Genomic DNA, 8894 nt, shown 5'->3' with positions numbered 1-8894 from the left:
TATCATAACAGCGCGCTTGGAAGCAAAGCATAGAACGATCGTATGAAGCCTTTTTATAATTAATCAAAACGACAAATTCAGGAGGACTGGTGTGCAACAAATTAACCATTATATTTACCTTTTATCATCATTATTTTTACAAATTATTTATTAAGCTATTACTATTTTATGTGTCCAGAACAGAAAAAACATCATATGCTCTAGAATTTGAATATTTTCCTATATCGATTTACGTATCTTTTGTTTACAAGAAGAGTTGTGCAGAACAAAGTGGTCACAACCGTACAGCCGTTTGGATTAACATTAGATAACTGCATACGTACAGCACAGCTACAAACGATCGCATACGTACAGCACATCTACAAACGATCGCATAAACTAATATAATTCCTTGAGTAAGACTGAATGTACTCAAAAATATTAACTGGTAACATTAATTTCATTCTTGAAACATCCCACAGTTTAAAAGAAACATGCTAGGTGTTTCACAGTCAGTAAATTTTAATGAAAAAGATAGACGGCCGGAAATGACGAACTTCGAACATTAAGATGGTGGAAGGCAGAAAGAGAAATGGAAACCTATAAATCACATCAATAATAAAAAAAACTACCAAATCACACACATGATGTAGTTATGTAAATAAGGACAGTGCCTTGTTTTTATTTACTTTAAGGCTATTGGAGAGGTAATACTTTATTTAAATCAAAATATGAAATGACAATAGTAAAAAATGTTGGAATATTGTCATTCAACACTTTTGATATGAAAGTCCAAGAAAAACGAAACTTTTGTCAAGATATTTTAGATATGTAAACATAAAAAAGGCATGAGCTTTGTTTGCATAATAAAGAAATGAGAGCTCTGTATCTCTGTAATAACATAATACCTGACAGTTAAATTTTGGCTGACTATTGAAAAGTATAAATTGTGCACCATAAACCTTGAAAAGAAACGTAAAACTTGATGAGGAAAAATAATGAAAAGGCCAATTTAAAAACAAGAAGTAAAAAAAAGTGAATAGCATTTATCTTTGAATGACTGTGAGCATGATATAAATCAGACGTATTTAGCGTATAGTAATGCTACAAGTATTCTAAGTGCGTCATTAACCTAAACGTTGGTATATGTATATGTATATCAAGTGAAGAATCACACATCTATCGAATATTGCCGAAGAGAGCCATTCTGTGTGGATCTACTAGTGATTTGCAGTTATCTAATTCACAAGATGTACGTCCCTCTATGTGATGTACTTATTTGAAATTATATATTTATTATGCCTTTTTTTCATATCTTCGATTGAGCGTTCATTTCAACTTAAGCTTACATTTTATCAACACAAATTAACGACTCTTTAAATAAAATTTCCACACATTGATCTCTATCTTAATGAGCAGTGTTCAATGATCCACACGCAACCTTAGGGATTTGTCTCTGTCTCTGAGGACCAATGCAAATGGGAAATATCTATATTCCGGTATTACATAATCTCTGATTGATAAATGAAAGTTTATTAGTTTCCAAAATGGAAGAAGCCCAGAGATAGCAATACTGTGTCCCGAGTTTTTACTTCCACCACTTTTCGCTTGATATTTCGATAATCATAAATACCTTTGAGTTTAGACTACGTTCATTCACTAATATGAAAAATGTCCAGACTATCTGTTTGGAAACGCCCTACCCCCCCCCCCCCCCCTTGTACCGCTTCAGGTTTCAATACACATCCCAAACTAAACAGTCTACGGGGATTTTGCATTGCATCAGCCATTAATAAGCCCGGGTGATAACGTTGAATTAAGCAATTTTTTTCACAGATTGATTAATACTAAAACATAAATGATCGAACTATTGTTTAAATTCTGGGAATTATGAAATATTCGTTTTAAACATATATGATTATCCATGGAGTAACTGCAGTAAAGTTAAAACTGAGTAAATAAAAATGAAATTATTGGCAGCGATGTCATATATTCATTGTTTTACATTGATATATTCTTCCGGACAATATTTACTTTCTTCTTCGTACTTCACAAAACAAGAGCATGTTTTCAAGACCACAGATTTAGGTTTTTCGCGGTTCACAAACTGAAAATTCAGTCTTTTGTACAGTTTGGATTGCAGTGTGGAATGAGTTTATTTTGTAATGCTTTTGTCATGACCTTTGCTTTCTTGACGGTTTTTACACTTGACGCAGTGGACACGCAAACCTTTCCGACACCACAACATAATGTGAACTTTGGGGAATTACTACAGTAGGAACAGGGTTTTTTTACGAACTTTAAACCTTGTAACATAGCTTTTTGATATATAACGGAGCCAAGAGCACACGGCGGGTGTAACCGGTCAGCAGAGGATGCTCACTTCCAGTCACCTGATCCTACCTCTATCTTTTTGGAGGTCTGTGTTGCTCTGCTTTGATTTTGTATTTCGTTTTATGGATTTTTGAGATGGTTTACGGTTTGTAATTGTCATTTTTTTTTCATTTTAGCTGTACATATAGTTTATCTTTCTCGCTAATTTTGACATACCGTTACTATGGAAACAATCTTGTGTTGGTCTATCCAGAATATAATTAATCCTAGCAGTTAAATGTTCATTTCAGTGGTAAGATGTTTTGCTGATATCATTATAGTGCTTTAAGTATCCCCCCCCCCCAAAAAAAAAAAAGATTGGGGGGCACATATACCTTGTATTTCTTTATCCTTTTCTGTCATTTTTCCTGCCTCTATTTTAAGTCGAGTTTGGTTATGATAAGGGCATTTTCAAATTTTATGGTTAGCTTCATAATGATGAATTTATTATGATCTATAAAACATTTTACTTTTATTCAATGTTTTTTTAGGTAATTTAAATGCCACTCCTATATACGATCGCTCTCTTTCATGTTTCCAATAAACGTAGGCGAGAAAAGTTTAGGAGAAAACGATGTTCTTTTTGTGGATCCCACTGGGCAAATCTATCCGAAAGAGCAGTAATTATTTATCGAATTCGGCAAGCGTTTCCTATTTATCCCCTGGTGTAAAATTTTTACTTTTTTAAAAGTACTCGAATTTTTTTTATTTATAGCGTCTGGCAGTTTTCCCACTAACGCGAACGACCCAACTATGAAGGAGAATTGATTTTAAAGGACTCTTTTTTCATCACCAATCGAGCTTTTTTTTTTAAAATATCCTCATCCAGATTCTCCTAGACCTCTTAAGCACATATAGCGAAAGGTGTTTCAAAATATGGAACGCCGTGACATGTCATGCTTATGCAATAATATTTAATGTATTCCATCCATAACGATTGCGTTTCATGTCTAATAGTTTGTAAGTTTGATATCTTTCTTGGTAGATTCCCCTAACTTTAAAGGTACATATGGTCTAATTTTTATTTCCAGTGATCACGTTATTTCTTACACGAAATAAAACAGAAACCACCCGTACATTTGTATCATATATGCAAAGAATACGTATATATTGCTTCAAAATGTTCCAAAATACGACCCGTACTTTCGAGTCCGTAAAATTTGCATACACAAGGGAAAATAATGGCGAGAAAAAAGGGTGGGTAATGTGAAGAAGAGAGGAGACAGAACAGCGAAACTAACAGGGTCTGAGAGGAAGGGAAGAAATAGAGAGTATAATAAAAAGTTAGCAAAAAGTAGAATATATATTGGCGATACAGTGGAAAGATGGAGGGCACTTAACCATGAGACCAACATCAAAACAGACGAAGAAATGGCAGACATGTTAATTGGACGGTGAGTACAGTCATTGGACCAATTCCTATAATTAGGTACAGAAACCGCGGTGTTGTAAATGTACTCGGGTGTTATTTTAAGACATAAGATTTTGTCGAAATGCACCATCTATGGTCGAAGGCCCTTAAATCAACAGGATTCGAATTTCGACGGTGTTCGTTTTATGTTTATATTTATTTTATGTTTAAATTCATTTTATCATAATCCACTATGTATCTTCAATTTATAAAAACAGCAAAACTTGATATAACATACACTTGGATATATAGATTGATTACAGCGATTATTTTAAATATTTACATGTTGTCCCAACTGTTTATATTAAAGTGTATGTATGGCCCCAATCAGAAGTCATATCATATATGAGTAAAATACAGATATAGCAAAATTACAGCTATAATGATGTACACTCGTTTTTATGCACTATCACTGCTGAAACAATCGAGTATTCAACAATACAAAAAAAATTGTCTTAAAAGAATGTATTAAGCAATAATTAAAAATGTTGCCACTATATTGATATTCAGATGTACCAGAGAAATTTGTTGTGTTTATTGGAATAAAACAAACGCATAGTGAGGTTCTAGACATCTCCGGATTTTTTTACATGTATAGTAAGAAAATAGATAGCCTTAACAATACATGTAATATAAATATACGACATAAAAATACATATAATATTGTATAAAAAGTTACATAAAAGGGAATAACTCTTCAAATCAAGCCTCCTTTATATGAATTATGATATGTATTCATATCTTAAGGATGTATTCTTGTTATCAATTTTTACCCCAAGTGGGTCTAAATACATGAACATGTCGTAAAATTCAAACTGTTACAATTTTCAATAAAACTTCTAAAATAAATTAAATCATATTTCACACAATAAACCCTCATTAAATGCATAAGTGACAAAGGAATAGGACAAACTGTGTCATTTACGACATACCGTAGTCGGCACGATGGAGAAGGAAATGAGGAAGGGTCGCTTCGTTTCAAAGCGACGAGAAAATCAGTACGAGTCCTCCGAAATGACAACTGAGAGATAGGAAAGGTGGGAAAACAATCTAACAAAATAATCGCCAACACAATTATTTTAGAACTGCAAATAACGAGCGAAATGAGTCAGAGGAAATTCCAGAAGAGGAAACCGAGATAGTTTACAGCAAAAATATAAGTCCTCAGTGCCTTTAGACTTAGTATATTTAATATAGCAATTTTTATGCTACACAATGCTGATAACATAATTTTTTTTTCAAACTCAAGTATTGCATATGTATGATCTTATAGATCCAATCATCGTCATTGCAACAAGCAGGCGATACACGTGTATATGGCGGACCATGCGTTTACCGAAATGGCAAATTTATGAGAAACAAAATTTGAATATAGAAAATATATATAGAACTAGAGCAAAGCTCGTGGCAAAGCCACGAGTAGGTCTTCCGTTGTTGCTGCGGGTTAAAAATATATGTAATATGGTGTCAAACGATTATAATGACTAAACTTTCAGTTCTGCTTTTGTTATAAAAACGTTGTGTGATTGAAAGCCTGTATATTAAATGTGTTTTGAACAAGACAGGAAGAAAATGTTTTAGGAAAACTATTTGTCGAACACAGTCTGTGTAATCGTTTCAAAAATTCTATAAAAAGTGAGATGTTTAATGGCGAGTTAAATTTTAAAAGGGTAGCAAGCATTGTTAAAAACAGTATGTACTCATGATTCATGTCAGGAATTGCAGTTTTTTAAAAAAAAACCTAACCCGCCTACAAAACACGTAACCTTTTCTCTAAGATAACTTGTTTATTTAAATCTTTCTAAATTTTTGAAGACTATTTGCAAGTTTAAAATTGTTACGTGCTGACAAAATTTAGTAATTAGTCAAAATTGATGGCATCTTTGAGATTTTCTTCAGGGAAATGTGTGTCGTCTGATATTATTTAATGATACGAGTAGATTTGGACATTAAAAATAATATATAATCAGCAAAAAAAAAAAAGATGAGCGGGAGAATTTATGCAAAGGCGAGCATCTAACTTTTACACCAGATGGTGCTGTTTCATAGAGACACCGCTATGTTATGTGAATTAAACAACCTTATTTACAGAAATGAATATTACTTCTCTCGACGATGTAATAATATGCAAAATCCTTATTTTTATGTCAATGGGTTGACTAATTAAATTAAAAAAAACAACTTCAATTGCGCTTGCGTAAATTGGAATTCTGGGAAGGAATTAGACAGTCCGTGTTAGAGAAATTCGAAGAAGTTATGAAACTGGTCAGTTTCTAGATCAAACTGTGCATTTATGTATTAAAAGACTATCATTGGTATCGTCTGTAGCCATGGTCCGGAATCCGTATGTGCAGTCATACATTGTATGTACATCGATACACCTATACCTCCTCACCTACAGACATACAAATGAGGGTGCAACCTTCATATACACAAGCATATTAGTATTGTAATTCTGGAAACTATTTATCTTGTATTTAATATATTGGGTATTCATTGTTCACATAAAAGCCACCTATATTCCACTGGCTGTAGCTAACCTTGTAAGTAAAAAAGGTTGCATTACAACCTCATAATACACAACTTCAATTAAAAGTTGTTTTTTTTAATCAATTTCCATACAATTAGCAATAAATAAAATTCCCAATAACGCACATCTATCTCACTTAAGTGTAACTTTGAGAAGCGCATATATTTTTGGGAGGCAGATATATCGCTATATTATAGCCTGCAAGTCAAGTGAATTATCATGGTCTTTCAAAGAAATAAGAAATCCGTCGACAGTTGCAGTACTTTGATGATTTCTATGGCGATCGACTGCATTGCATAATGTAGTCGTATTTCCCAAGAAAAAAATTGTCTTTGTCTTCAAACTTTTAATTATAATATATCATGAATTATTATGTTATAACTATAAAAGTTTAGCGTGATCAACAGGTTAATTTATTAGCCACATTCTTAGGTTACGATTTCACATCTTTAATGTGAAGATGATTTACTTAGAATAATAGTCTTATTGTTTATAAAAGCACCCTTCCAGTTGTTACTCAATTACATATGTTCTGAGTTGTGTGCGCTGAAGCGACATAAGATCTTCGGTCGCACGTGGCGATTGAATTAACACAGACTGACCGAATAAACACACGGATGGGAAAATTAAACACGTTGAGGAGAAAATGTTACACATGAGAAGAAGTCACCAAAAATGATTTTCGACAGATCTGGATATCTTTTCGCCAATTTAAAAAAATCCAGCGCGAGCACTTGTCAGAGGGGCGGGAGGAGGGGGGACACAGCACTGAGTTCGCTTCCACACTGAAACGAACAACCATGTAGAAAAACTACAGAGTGATTAATATGTGACTGATAGAATCTATTAACCTTAAGTTGTTTAAAACTCATGTGAATATTCTTTTAAATAATCATCAAATGCCTCAATTCAGGACAATTCAGGACATTCTTTTATCGTGCTAGCACCTACCACAAACATGTACATGTGACATGGAACTTTGATTATAATTTGATTTGATTTTTAAACTACCTTGTACGCTATCGTATAATTAAATCAATGCTTAATCAACTGTACAAGTAAAATAAATTTATTTATTTTCGTCTTAAATCTATATAATAGTTGAAAACATAATAAAATATAGTTCTGTCCGTGCAAAATATGAAACATGAACGCGTGATAAGGTACATGTAGAAGAACACGAGCCGACCGCAGATCACGTGTCCACTCGCACTGGATCTCCTCGGCCATGTGCGAGGGATGATCATCATTTAATATTTGGGGGGGGGGGGGGGGTTAAAAAATTTTTGATATACAAACCAACCATTAATTTATGTCTGACTATGTTTCCGATTTGGAGTAATATCTTTCATTAATATTCAGTTACACTCAAATGTTTAATTAAATAAATACAAGATGGACAAACTTTTATAATATAAAATTAAAACAGTTCTTGTATTTACGGCTATATAAACTCAAACACGTTCATCTTCATCTAAGTGTGCGTCGCGGTGTGCAAATCCTTTGTATTAGATAACCGCTTACCGCTAGTAGTGCAGCCGTGGCTGATCGGCCGTGGACGAAGGATAGATTACGTAAAGGTACAACGCACAGACACGCACATCTCAGAACCCAGGAAGATTTGAAAAGTTTGCCGTATAATGACAATGTTCTATCAAATAGACGTTCTTTATTTTAAACTTAAAACCCACAATTGATCTATGTCTGATATTGCTTTAGACTGAGAATGACATTGCTTTTATTAATTAACTGAACGATTTCTTAATTGACACCCAATCGTTTAGTCCATAAACTTTTAGGTGTAATCAAAACTACAACAATTTTTGAGTTCGCGACTAGATAAACTCATTTGTGAGAGACGCAACTCTCGTGTATTAGATAACCGCTGACCGCTAGGTAGCCCAGCCGCGACCATGGTGACCGATTTTCTCGGCCGCGGGCGGGGGATAGTTTCGTTAACTTGGCCAAATTGTCGCGAGTACCGGTCAACACGTATTACTTTTTACCCGAATATTATGCACTACCCGAACACAAAAACAGTTTTATGAGATCAATAAAGTCACAAACAACATTTTTTGCAGCGACGCCCATATCGAACAATTTACCGTTCTAGAGTTATGAAGCAAAGACTTTTAAGGGATCTAGACCCCTCATTTTAGGGGCTAGCCCCTTTTTTATGGTATCAAATGAAAGCTCTTGATATTCTGCACAACTTTTATTCTATATGTGTCTAGAAAAAAATTACAACTAAAAGGTAATTGAGCAAAGATATAAGCAAAATTTAACATTTTTTGAAACATAAATTTCGATGTAATTTTTTAAGCAGTATACGTGTGTTAATCAAACATGTAAAACTAGGAGGACAACGTTCAAGATGTCTACATTAAAGATTTGTAAATTAAAACTACTTGCTACAGATCTACTCGGAGCCTTTGCAGGTACACGAGACCCACTAAAAAAATATTCAAAGGGGAATAACTCAAAACCGGAAGTAGCGATTTCACCATATTTTTTTGCTATAGTAAGCTATTGTCATTTACAATAAATCCTGAAAATTTGAATAAAATCTAATGACAAACAAGCGAGATATTACAGTTTAAA

Source organism: Crassostrea angulata, chromosome 2 (genome assembly GCF_025612915.1).
Source record: "Crassostrea angulata isolate pt1a10 chromosome 2, ASM2561291v2, whole genome shotgun sequence".
NCBI classification, from domain to species: domain Eukaryota; kingdom Metazoa; phylum Mollusca; class Bivalvia; order Ostreida; family Ostreidae; genus Magallana; species Magallana angulata.
This window is presented reverse-complemented; position numbering follows the sequence as displayed.